We start from the raw sequence: 14,161 nt of genomic DNA, 5'->3' as shown, positions 1-14,161 counted from the left end.
GTTAAGTAAAATAATATTTATCTCTTTCGTTAAACTATTAAGTTTTGTTATTACGAAAAAAATATTATTGACTATCTATAATAAAAAAACGACCTATATAAAACAATTAAAATTAAACAAGTTTAAACTCAGTAATTACCTTATTAAAGCCTTGATTTAACCACTATCAGAATGTTTAATGTTTTTTATATCAACGTATCGACAAACATGTCTCCTCACTAGTGATATCCAACAAACCGCCGGAACCGGTTAGGTCAGTTCCGCAAAAATCACAATAGAGTCCATTGGATACTTAAATAGGTCCAAATATTATAATGCCATCCGTTATTATTAGCGCAATGTGGTCGTTACCTTTTTTTTAATGCGAAGTCGCTTCCATTATGTCCAGTCAACCCTTTCCTACCTTTTGTGCTGCCCCTAACACAAGATAACCGGTAAGACAGCTTTTGACCCACTGTACGTAAAGGGTTAACTAACCAGTTGAATTTTGACCACGTCGTTGGATAGTTGTGATAAAATTGTGCTATAAAAATTACAGAGTGAGTAAACTTTTTCTTATAAATCTTACCGGCTGATACATTTTTGTATACCCTGTTTGTAATTTGGCTGTATGATTCGCGTACCTTTGCTTTTCTTATAAAAACTACAAAATGTCATTTAATTGAATGTTAAATTGTCAATATTTTTTAGTTATTCGCATGATTTTTTTTTTATAAAAACAATCTTCATAAATAACATAAAGAATTTTTCTCTGTACGAAATATGTTTATAAGATAAACCTTTGCTAGACCAAATAAAAAAATACGGTAAGGTAGGCTTAGATTTTTTTTGTTGAAAAGAATTCAAAGACGTTGCCCTATTTTATAGTTCTGCATAAATGAGAGAAAATATAAAAATGTCTGCCGCCACCCTCTCCCCCACAATCGATTACATTTTTATCCGGCGTCGACGTCTGCCATTGGCCGACATTTTTGTTTGTATTCAAAGCTTTTTCTGTAGGCGTCTTAGTGGGTGTCAGGGCTCAGGGCCGCCCGCACAACATGGCGGTGGGCCAACTTGGAAGTAGTGGAAGATTAAATATTTTTCTATGAAATTTCTTATTAGTTATTAATTTTTAATATCAGTCTTATACACAGAGTATATATGCCTGTATAGTGCAGATTTATACATATTTTATGTTTCTTAAATATATTTTTCTATTCGTACAACATATAACAACATATTTATGAAATATAATAATTAACAGAAAAGAATGATTTCTTTTTCAACGAACTGAACATCTTTAAGACTCATTTTTTAATCTAAATTTCTTGTAATACAGTTCAAATGGATTAATATTATTTTTTCTCTTATATATCTTTATAAACGTATAGAATGGAGAAAGGGTTCAGCGAAGGCTTAAAGCAGTCCATCAAAACTTCGTAATCATTACACAAATATAATTACGACAGCGTCTAAAGGTGAAGGGGCTGGCAGAAAAACTCCTCGGAAAACTCACCCCGGCACCAAGGGGGTGGAATTGATTTTATTTGCCGGTCGACACGATTTTTTAATTAAGCAAACGGAAGAAATGTTTTAATGATGAATTTCTAAGACGTTCGTTTGATTTCACCTTTGTTAAGAAAGATGATCAAATATTTGCTATGTGTTTCAGCAATAATTACTAGGTTCGTTGTTTTATTCAAACTTGTCGGATTCTTGAAAGCATGTTTTTCTTAAACTAAGTATTCTATCTTGCGTTGCAAATATAATAAATTAATAAACAAAATTCGAAATGATATTCCGGTTTTTCCTTTTTTATAGAGAACTAGTTCTCTTTACAATAAACTAGGCAACTCATAGAGTAATACACCGAGTGTCGTCTAATTTGTGTTACAAAACGCAAAATGTGAAACAATTTTCTCATAAACAAAGCGCGGCGGGAAACTGCGTAAGTTTATTCGCGAGTCGATTACAAATGGCGGACGTTAAACTGTTAAATTGGCGCGCAAAAGTTCGCGCGTGATGGATGCCGCGAATTGAAAAATTCACCTCCGCGTGCAGACAAGTTATTAATGTCAATACGTTTTTACTACACTATTTATGTTAATTAACATATAATTATCATATATTTATGTTAGAAGTAATCGGATTTTGTGTCGTCGTGTGTCGTCTACTAAATGCGATATCCCTAGCTTTATAAAGTATAAAAATCATTTTATTTTCTAATCCTATAAAAGGCAACCAACGCATATGCTTTGGTCTCATAAAACTTATCAGCCGAAATGCTGCGAAAAGATTGTAAGGTTGTAAACATTTAACACTGTTATTCTCGATCTTGTGATTGTTTGTTGAAAAAGAAACATTTGATTTTTAAGTGGACTGTAGTAGTCTTAAAACGATTTTTATGAAATATACTAAAAGGGGCATTAAGACCAGTTGAATTCAACGTCTCAGTCATTATGAACAGATAAAATTTAAATTGCAAAACTCTCCCCCTTGGAAAAAAGGTCTAGTGGGCGTCAAAAAAGCTCCGAGATCCACCAAGGAGGGCGGCCACCCTCCTCGAATTAATATTTTTACGCCGTTTGTTTCTTGTTATCTTTAATTCTTAGATATTTTAAAAGGAATGAGAATTTCTGTGAAAATGAAACAATTTGTTTATAAATGCCTCATTATGTAACAGTTAAAATGTACGAAACAAAAATATTACAATGTTTTGTTCGAAGTTAAATACGTAAGCAAGATTTTTCTTAATACAATCCCAAAGGTATATAAACTATATAAACTGGATAAAAATTGCATGGAAAAATAATTAAAACAAATAATTGGATACCAATTTCGGTTGTTCGAAAACTCATCGTCCGGACAATTTAGTAAGCGTCAGCTATGTTTCTCTTACTAATATTATAAATACGAATGTTTAGATGGATGTCTGTTTAAAGGTATCTCCAGAACAGCTGAATGATCTCGATGAAATTTGGCATACATATAGAACATAGTTAATATGTAGAAAACATAAGTTAATAATGTTTCAATTTTGCGCGGACGGAATTGCGAGCGACAGCTAGTCTATTATAATTTTAGTTTTCGAATCTTAGCAATATTTACTATTTTACAGGATAATTTTGTCTTTATGCTTAAGATTTCAAATGTAGCCTAATTTTCGTAATTGGTCGTTAATTTTGTTTGAATTGTAAATGGCGGAGTAAAGGCGAGGCAGATTAGCGAAGTCTAGTTGGAAATGCAGCCGGGATTAGAGACAATCTTGTTAGAAGTAATTTAGATACACGGCCGTGATAAGTCGAGACAGGCGCGTAAGTGGAATGTATTCTTATTGTTTTTTGTATTTGATTTCGAGTTACATGTAATTTCGTGTAATTATCATAGACCAGGTTAAAACGAACGATATAAATTAGGTTGTTATTTATTTAGTTTTAATTTAGGTATTATAATGTCTATATTTGTTATAAAACTTAAGCGTAAAGTATATTTGAAATAGTCAAACTTAACCTTATTTAAAAAATTGAATATATAAGAAACAAAAATTGTAATCAATTTTGTTTACAAACAAAAACATAGTCCGCGGCTTAAATTACCCAACGTAATGACAAAGTGGATGTTAAAAAGTTAAACGCTTAACCAAAATGGCGGCGAAATAGTTTGAAGTTTGACGGCGAAAGTGTTGCACAAACTTTTTAATTTGCCAACAGTCCGTGTTGGCAAGTCGAATTTTTCATCGTCCCAAGTTAAAACTCCTTGCGTTTGAGGTGGCAAACATTTTAATAGTGTTACTTTTACACTTTTTAATATTCAATTTTCGTCCATAAACTTTTCGGGTAAAGAGTTTAAAATGGAGTTTAATATTATCATGACCCTTTAGAATATTCCTTCGACATTTGTTAATTTTTTTATAGCATTTATGTAGACTAAAGTCTTATTATATACATATGTATTTATATAATAACTTTAGATTACATCAGTTTTGTTATACTTCAATCGACAGCCCAATAAACCTAATTCAACTGCTTAACTATACAGTAAAGAAAGTAGTTTTTAGTCTGTGCCATATCCAGTCTTCCTTTGTAAAGTCTTTGATAATTTGTAGTTACTTCACGTTATTGAAAATCATATAAATCAACTTCACCGCTAGTTCGAAAATCGAATTACTTTACCTCTCTATGTGACCTCATTTTCTCTTGTATAGACACTTTGTGAAAAATTACTCTAATTTGGAACTTGGTCGCGCTCTCCGCCTACCCGGATGTGACGTAATAGCCGTGTTCCGGTACAGCCGGATGTACACGGCGGCGTAGTTTCAATAAGGCTCTAATAATGTTAAAACTGTCCTTCATGGGCATAGGCATTTTAAAAGATGACTTCCTTTTTAATAAAGAAACATAGTAACAATAACTAGTAACTTTGAAATATAATTCATTTCAGAAATAATTTTAAATTGACTCATATTTTTTTTACCAATTTGTTGGTTGAATCTATTGTTAATATAATATTTTCCGCGGAGTATTTTAGAGTGAAGGTGCACTAAAAATGTTTGCTAGTGTAGGGCTAGTAGTCCAGCTTGTTTCAAATGTATTTAAAAGTGTGTTTTAAAGAAATTTAAAAGTCATTAATATATCTACGAATGCACTTCTTAAATCACCATTTTAAATCTTGTATAAATTGTTTTCCAAATATCAAACTTGCGACTTTATCACAAAGTTCAATTTAGTTCGGAGGTCAGTCCAATAAAATGGAACTTTCTTAAGTTGCTTGGTAGCAATTATTCGTCGAAAATGGCGGCAGAAAAAGTAGGGGATTTCAAAGGATTGCGCCAATTTAGATTTATTTTTCTCCCTTTCGTGCGCGGGGGACGCAGTTCGAAAGTTTTGTTACCACCTTGCAAGGGAGGTTGGACAGATCGGGTATAGGGTAACGAAAGTACTGGTTTACTTGATATGAAAAAAATACAAAAGTTAAAAAGTAATATTTATAAATAAACCTAAGTGCGTTTAATTATTTCAGCTGTTATCAATTTATAGCAAATAAATTAAAAAATATCATGTGGAACAGGAATTGTTTATTCCTATTAGGTATAAAAAATTAAAGAATTTTTAAAAAATTCTATAAAAATGTTTTTAATTAAAAACCAAAATCGTTTTTCCAAACAATGAAACTTATATAGGAACGTAAATAAGAAATTAAAGAAAAACTGTTACCGTAAAAGAATCATTATAAAATAAAATGTTAATAAAATAAATAAAAACAACATTTGTTTACTGTTTGTAAAAATGTATTGAACAAAATTCGTTTAAATTATGTATGAAAATTTCAATACCACAACAAACCAGTACTTTCGCGTGCCGTGCATCTATAATTTAGTACTGATAAAAAATAAAATGGGGTGCCGACCCCTTGTAAAAACTCGACTTGGAACTTTATAATAAACGTCCCTTAGGTAACGATTTATATAAAGAATGTACTTAAACGTCAAGTAAAAAAAGTTGCAATAGAAAGTGTTAAAATTTTTCTTTTTCTGCAATGTTACACTTAGGACTTAAATATTAGACATAAACAAATATTCTATTCTATTCTAAAATATTATCTTTCTTTGCATCCTCTGTCGATCAAATATGCAATTGCGTATGTCTATGGGCAACGGTCACTTTGCTATTTCAGCGATTTCAGGTGGCCGCTCGCTCGTTTGCCACCTTATGATATAAAAAATAGGACATAAATTACTATTATAATATTATTAGTAAACTAGTATTTGTTATTATTAACTCTTATTATTATGTCTTACTAACTTTACAAAATATAAATAAGTTCATAAAATTATAACAGAACAATTAAAAATATTAAATAAATTAAATTTCGCCGCAGACTATAATTACGTCGGGAGTAATAAATTAACGAGAGGAATATAAAATGTCCCGGTATTGTTAAGACGCCAAATGCAAAGAAAACATTAAAGGAAAATTGAAACATATTTTTGGGAGTTAGGTCCGGAAACGGATGGAGGCAGACAGACATAGCCCCCTGGAATCTAGCCAGAACGACGCCCTACCACGCTATTAGGTAATTTTTAAATGAAATATTATATTTAAAAACACAAAACAAATTTATTTCGCACAGAAGATTTAACACAATAAAAATACTGCCTTCACAAGCTATGTCGTAGACTAATCATGTAGCCGTAGTAGAACAGAACTACGTCGTAGTACGTCTTCAAATCGTAGCGGATGTGCTACGAAATAGCTATGCACTAGTCACATTCATGCACCTTTTTAAACTATATCCATGGCAACTAATAAACTTATATTTAGGAAAACCAATAAAAACTACTGGTCCTATCTCAGAGAGAGTCGACAGATTTAGGATTTTAAGTGTTACGATTCTAAAACCTCCGATTTCTCTATTTCGATACATCGAGGCATAGCATATATGTATGTAACATAATACATGCTAGTAATTTGTTACTTTATATCGTGTTTCTTTAAAAGATATATTAGAAGTGTGTATATGCTACTATATGCGTGGTACTGAAAATAATTTCTACCTATTTAATTTTTTTTCTTAACAAGGTTTTCCTCGTAACGAGTATAATTTTTCTTGTAGAAACACAAGTACCGTTTCTCATTCCCTTCTTAAATTAAAAACAATTATGAGCGGGATCGTGGCGGGGGAAGGGAGGGGGTCGCGGGGGGAGGGCCGCCGGTCGCCGAGATGAAAAATTAAGACAATTTCAGCTTCGCCCGCCTTCAGTTATATCTAGGTTGGAACTGGACGTAGATTAAGAAATGAAAATTAATATATTTTAGCAGATTTTTTTTATGCAATATTAATCTAATTCTTGTAATTTTACACTTAAACTTTTATGTATTTATTTGGAAAAAGTTTTTAAAGGTGTCAAAGGTGTTTTAGTGCACATTTAAACTTTGTTTTTACATTAAACTGAACATGATCGTTAGAACTTTTGGAATTGAAATATAATACTATTTACAAGACTTAAAACCATCTTTTGGTAATTAACTAGTGACCAACCTGTGCTGACTATTTATCTATAAAGTAACTGACTGACTTATAGTTAATACTCGGAAATGTTTAAAAAAAATTATAACCCGAACAACTCATTAATGCAACACCTTCTATTGAGTGTTTCCTACTGCATACAGTTCGTTTCCGATACAAAAACACTTGTTGAAAAAATATAAAACATGGAAAGAGATGTACATAAATATTTCAGTAGTGTAAACACGGGTTTAGTATTGAAGACAGGCACGTGTAAGTAAATACAACGTGCGTAATGCGTGTATGGAGTACCGTGTTAATAGACCTACTCTTTCCTTGAACAACTCTATTGTCATATAATAGTTTATAGAAATAAATTTTATGTAGATTAAATAATATAAAATAAATTCAAATTTATAAAGTTGTATAAAAGTTTGATTATAAAACTTTAGTAAACAGAATTCTCGTAATGTCTACAGCCTACGTTACTTAATTGTAAATAAGGCAAATTAAAAAGAAAACAGACAGAAGGCCTCGGGCAAGAAACAAATTAAAATACTTAGGTATCCGTCTACAATGGAAGATAAGGCCACCCCCCACCCTTAAAAAAAAGGGGTGAAAGAAAGGCACCATCTCCGGCACCGCGCGAGACAAGAAGGGAAGACCGCCCCGCGAAAAATTAAGATTCAAATACTAAGAAAATTAAAATTCGACGGACGGTTCGTTTTTCGTCTCTTTCCTATCAATGGCTATCTCGATAAATGCCTCTTTTTTACGCGGCCAAGTAAAAAAAGAGGGTGATCGGTGTTTCATTACAAAGGGGGGATAACAGAAATAATCTTATTTGAATGGTAATGACATACTACTTGGAAAGGGTTATACTTTTTTGAACCTTGTTTAGTCTTATTTTTAATGAAAGTTATGTAACATTGTTTGCTGATTTTCTTATAGTTAGAAGATATTCTACAAATCAATCTTAATGTTATCAGGTTTATCTTGCGAAGTTATAAACAACGTATCAGAAACTTAACAAGTTAAGAGTAAAGAAAGCATAAATGTATTACAGATTGGTACATTTCTAATTTATTTAAGTATTAAGATCGCATTAAAATAAAAATAAAAATTGTGAAGTAAACATAAACTGTAAAACAAGAAAAAAACAGTTATACAACGTTTAGTTAAACACGTGTTTTAACCCTTTGACCACCGCTGATTAATGCAAGGGACGTCAAATTTGTTATATGTATCACTACATTGCTGTATAAAAATTACATGATTATTTATTTGTCAAGATCGCATTTCGCAAGCCTGAGCACAATAAAAGTAAAGACTAGTTGTCAGCCACGACTCCATCGGAGTGAAACTAAAATACCTTAATTAGTTGCCTGCGTGTTCTTCCAGACTATATTTCATCAAGATCAAAATTTCATCAAGATCCGTTCAGCCGTTGAGGAGATACCCTCAAATAAACATCCATCTAAACATTCGCATTTATAATTTATTAATCTATTAGTAAGATAACGCGAAGACTTCGCTAACTTTTAAAAGAATATTACGCGCAAAGAGTTGAAAGAGATTTGACATAGTTAAAGTTTCTGGATCGAGAAGCTTACAATATATGTTACAAATACAGCTGTAAGGAAAGAAATATTTACTGTACTAAAAATCTAATTTGACTAACTATTGTCGGTATGGTTATAATTTAACCTTTGTTAGTGACGAACTTGTGTTTTTTTTTATCGTAAGCAGACATCTTTTTTTTCGGATAATTTAACAGCGTCGTCAGACCGCTGATCAAAGAGGGACGAAGACGCTAAAAATGTCCTCCCTCCCACCCCAAGGGGGGTGACAGGCTGAAGGGGTTCGTTTCTTTGTCCCGCGTTATCTATACAATTATTTGAAGAAAGTCTCGCAAAAAGATGGGATACTGGACCGGGCGCTAGGGTGTACACGACGGATAAAAAATAATTTTCATATTTTCATAAATTATTCAATTTTTTACCTTATTACAGAAATTCAAAATTAGTAAAGACAACAAACAAGTCTTACAATGGTAAAAAAATAGGGAGAGAAAGACTTTTTTATTATGTTTTTACAGCCAGTATATCGTCCGCGACTCCGTCCATGTGGAATTTAAAAAATAATTTAATTATAATAGTAGCCTAATGCGTTCTTACAGACTATGTTCTCTACATCAATGCGAAATTTATTAAGATCCATTAAGCCGTTCTAGAGATACCTTCTCACAAACATCCATCCATACATCCGAACATTCGCATTTATAATATTAGTAAGAAGTAAGATGGTCTAATTACACATGCTTGTAATGTACAATGCATGTAACTTTTCCACTGTTAAATGGCACATTCAGTTAATTTACTTTAAATTTAATTTATGATGGTGCTTCTTTTATTTTTCAGAAAAAAAAAACATCTGAGTGGACGCCCTACTGGAACGATCTAAGAAAGGGGAGCCGTGGCCGAAATGACGCTCCAAATAAAATAAATACACGACCAGAAAAACTTGAACCATCCCTCCTCCCGCTTTGGTTTTAAAACAGACGAAAACAGTCAAGATTGTAGTGTAGTAGCAGGTCTAATTCTCTGGTTGCTATCTGTCTCCAGCAATAAGATTGGAGAAGAAAATAATATGCAATAGATGGTGAGTATCTTGATTTATGATAAACATTAAAATGTTGTTTAGATTAATGTTTTTTGATAGTTTTTAAGCAGTAATAATAACATAACATGTTCAAAGACAAGTGATTTACTTCTTTGTTTATACAATATAATAAACTTTAACTCGCTAAATATAATGACTTTTTGTTTATTTTCATCACTTTATACTTCATAATACACACTTCATTATATTAGCTCCGAAACATTTGGTATGAAGTGTGACATTTCCTGTATGTTCGCTCATCGTACACATTATACCGAATAAATATTACAATCCGAGAACTAATCTTAATATCTTACTAGTATTACAAATGCGAATGTTTAGATTGATGTTTCATTGAAGGTATCTCCGGAACGGCTCAACGGATCTTGATAAAATTTGGTACAGATGTAGAACATAGGCCACTTTTAAGTTTTTTTTTACCCCGCGGACGGAAACGAGGGCGACAGCTAGTTATTCAAATTTAAAAAATCATTTAAGCATATCTGTACAATTCTTAAGTATGTGTTTCTGTTTTGATATTATATTCAATATTTAAACTCTTGCAGTAAGTAGATAAAGTATGATATTCTGTGAGCTATGAAGCAATAGAGTCGACCGGTCACGACTGCAGAGGCGCGGCCAATTTCCTATCCGTCTGACAATTTCCTTCACTCGCCCGATTTTAATATAAAACGAGAAAAAACATCTCGCCGGCTACGTAACTGCGAGCTGGATTAGTGTGGATATGCTTTTAACACAAAATTATCAGCCAATATTAGACAGAAGTACTCTAAATTTTTTATTACATATGTCATAAGGTGGCAAGCGAGAAAGTGGTCACAAAAATTCGCCGAAATAGCGAAGAGACCACTGCCCATAGATATCCGCAATTTCAGATGCAATGACGAGGGAAGGGACGGGGAAATAAAATGTTTTCTTCTTCTAGTTTCTTCTAGTCAAAATTCATCTCTTGCAAAACCTCTTAAGAACCATACTTTATTTTTTAGTTGTATCGTATTTCTAGATGGGATGGGAAATCTGTAACACGCAAAAATAAGAATAGATAGATAGACCACATAGATCGATATTTTAACATCTTATTTAAAACGTCCAGTCTCATTTATATTTACTCTATGATTGTTTCATGAACTATTCTTTTTCAATAGCTTAGGTCTCTTCATAAGCTTTGTACGTACTCACTGAGGGGCTCAGAGCCTACCCAAAGTTAGTAGTGCGGGTTGGTTGACTACACACATATCTTTGAATTTCATCTCAGATATGTGCAGGTTGCATCACGATGTTTTCCTTCACCGTAAGAACGTCGGATTAATTTACATATGAAAATCGGAAATTTAAAAACTCATAGGTACATGGCGGATTTTGAACCCAGGACGTGCAGATTGCAAGTCAAGTGCTTGAGCCACCGACGCTCAGGTAACAATAGAAAAGTTTCAAAGAGACAAGACTGACCTAAATAAACTTCATCCCAAATTTACAAACATCAAATTTCTCAGCTAATTGTAATCAATCTATTTTGTAAATTCGTTTTTGTCGTTGTAATTCGATATTATCCACTCTATTCTAACGTCCCGCTGAGAGCTTTGACTAGTAAAAGAAAAGCGCCGCCCCCTCCCGCCTACCTCAGCCTCTTTAGTAAGATGTTTTATTTTCACTATTGTATTTTTGTTCTCTCTACCGTCTTGAAGGCTGTTTGTTTACTTGTAAGTTATTGCTTTTAGTATAATAAAACAATTTAAACGCAGACTGAGATCTTTCACGACTACAAACCATATTTTTATTTACTGAAATTGTTTCACGTTAAATTTGAGATGAATTATTATAATTTAAAAAATGGCTGTACAGAATCCCGTGACTTTTCAACAGCATAGATTTTTAACTTACATAAAACTTTTTTTATGAGGTTTAAGAAAGCCTTTGTAGCAGATTTAGGATAAAAATCTACTCTATATGGATCCTTTAGCGATCACTTAATGCCTTTGAGTACTGCAGATCTTGACATCTAAATCTAACACCAAATAAAAACGTCTTTAAAGCCTTAATATCGACCCTTTGGAATCATTCAAGAGATGATCAAATATTCCACGAGCAGCGCATTTGTATAATAAACATCTCTGTAACTTCATCCCTCTTGTCTCGATGGGGTAAGTGAAATTATGAGTGTTTGAAGAAATGTAAATTATCGTGGAATATAATTACAATTAGATCAATAGACATTTTATTTAAGCTATAAAACGTGAGTAAATAAAAAAAATTGAATAAAATATTTAATTGCATAGAAATAAAAAATTATGGACGTTATTAAACATTCCATTTAGTTAGGATCTTTAATAGTGGAACGGTTAATTTTATCTTACAAGCATTTTTTTTAATATTAGCAGATTTTTAATTAGTAAATTACTAATATTTCTTTTACCATTCCAACGAAGCTCTAGGCTTGTGCTAGGATATGGTTTACGACAATAGTCGAATGGCAGGATTCGAACTCCCGAGCTCGTGGTCGGAAATCCATACTCTTAACCATTAGGCTATTGACGCTTAATTGGTCGTTTGTTAGAGGAATATGCGCTTCTGAACTAAAAGTTTTTATACCTAAACATAGAAAGGTTACAGAATTACAGTAAATTGTGGTTTTTCTTTTTAGTAATTCCATGGGATCTTTGGAATTAGCGTAGAGAAAAATGTAAGATTAGATTTAACGACTAATGTTTGTCAATTGCTCGCCTGAACTACGTCAAAGTTGATATGAATTCAATCGAAAAGTTACTAACATGTCGACCTATGCGACGAAAATAGTTACGTCTTTCATCAGATCTTTTAAGAGATATAACCTTTTTAGTTATATGGCTTCATGTGGTATCGATCGACTAGTGATGTACCTACAAGTTGTTGTTTTTAACAGAAGTTATCGAGAATGTTTTAAAGAGCGATTGATTTGTATTTTGAAAGATAAGTAATTACGCGCCATCTCGGGGCCAGATCCATAAATCCGCGGCGGGGTGGCCAGCACCCCCTTGAAAAAAGGGGGTTGTTCTTCTTATATTTAAATATCGAACCCCTTCCGGGTAGGTGCCACGCTTTTTCCAGTAAAAGGGGTAAGTGACAGAACCAGAGAATAGGGCAATATGTTGAGTCGTTAAACGTTAGTTTTATTTTAACAAAAATTATAGGAATACGATTGGATTTTGCTGAAACTATAAATAAACTGTATTGTGTTATATGTCTACAGATTTCCTTTTAAATGGATTGTAAACATCCTTAAAAAGTAATGTTTTTCAAAGATCATAGATTTTTCTTTATGGCCATTTCTTACATTTATTTATTTATATTTTGAACCAATAAACTGCCAATATTTACTAAAGTCACAAATAATAAATTACTAGCTGTCGCCCGCGACTCCGTTCGCGCGGAATTTAAAAATAGAATAGTAGTCTATGTGCTCTTCCGGACTACGTTTTATATTAGTGTCTTGTCTTTTGCTCAGGCTCTAAAATATCTGTGTACCAAATTTCATTTATATCGGTCAAGTAGTTTTTGCGTGAGAGAAGGACAGACAGACAGAGTTATTTTCGCATTTGTAATATAGTAAGGAGTAATGATTCAGTAACAATTTCAAAGCAGGTATACGTTAAGTAGCGTAAAATCAATTCGAACATTCTAAAAATAATTATGAAGACATTATCAATTCCAGGTATTTCGCTGTGCTGTCTCAAGATGGACTTAAGAAGCAAAAAGGAAAGAGTCCAAGGGGCGGCCCTCCCTCCCGCGGCCCATCGGAACACAGAATAATAATCGCCAAAAGAAACGATGGGGAGGAAAAATATAAATAGCCGTATCTACCCCCTCGAGATATTAAAATTTGTACAAGAAATACTCGAGCCCGCTTTCAATTTTACTTAAATAAAATTATTTTCCGCCGCTCGGACGCTCCCAAGGCGTTCTTGTTGTATTCTCCAAAATTGTTTCTAAAGTATTGAGACAAATAACAACGATAATCACATGAGCATTTTTCGTATATAAAAAGTTTTTTTTTTAAATACATTTTGTCCATTTGCAAAAAAAAACATACAAAATTAGACTAAAAGTAATTTTTATTTTATTGTAAACATAATTCCAAGAGCTTATAACATAAAAAAAAATAATCACTTTTACACTGTAACATGTTACTCTGATGTGTTACAATTTTGATAATAGTGCGAGAATACTCGCACTATTATCAAAATTATATAAAATGATAAATGGTGTACTTGAAATATCACTGTATTTATTATTTAAATACGGATTAATATTGTATTGTTAAAATAATTGAACTAAATTTACTCATCGATAACGAATTCTTATGGAAAAGTTATTTAATTTTAAAGAGGCTATACATCTTCCACATATAAATTTATGGTCGTAATAACTAATTTCTATTATCGCAGTTTTTTGGTTAGAACTAGTTTCAAAAATCCCTTGTATGTTTGTTTAACTTTATTTATTATTTGAAATGTTT

The 14,161-nt window shown here is 32.4% G+C and overlaps 1 long non-coding RNA gene across 1 annotated transcript; it reads left to right on the top strand.

Moving 5' to 3' along the window:
- Positions 1 to 489: 489 nt before the first annotated feature.
- Positions 490 to 13,720, top strand: LOC106123129 (uncharacterized). The gene is made up of 3 exons (XR_001228146.1): positions 490 to 539; positions 9,408 to 9,648; positions 13,358 to 13,720. It is a non-coding gene; the product is annotated as an uncharacterized LOC106123129 (long non-coding RNA).
- Positions 13,721 to 14,161: the final 441 nt, after the last annotated feature.

The sequence above is a fragment of the Papilio xuthus genome, unplaced genomic scaffold (assembly GCF_000836235.2).
Source record: "Papilio xuthus unplaced genomic scaffold, Pxut_1.1 DF826159.1, whole genome shotgun sequence".
In the NCBI taxonomy this organism is placed as follows: domain Eukaryota; kingdom Metazoa; phylum Arthropoda; class Insecta; order Lepidoptera; family Papilionidae; genus Papilio; species Papilio xuthus.
Note: the sequence above shows the minus strand (reverse complement) of the source record. Positions and strands in the feature narration are given on the sequence as shown.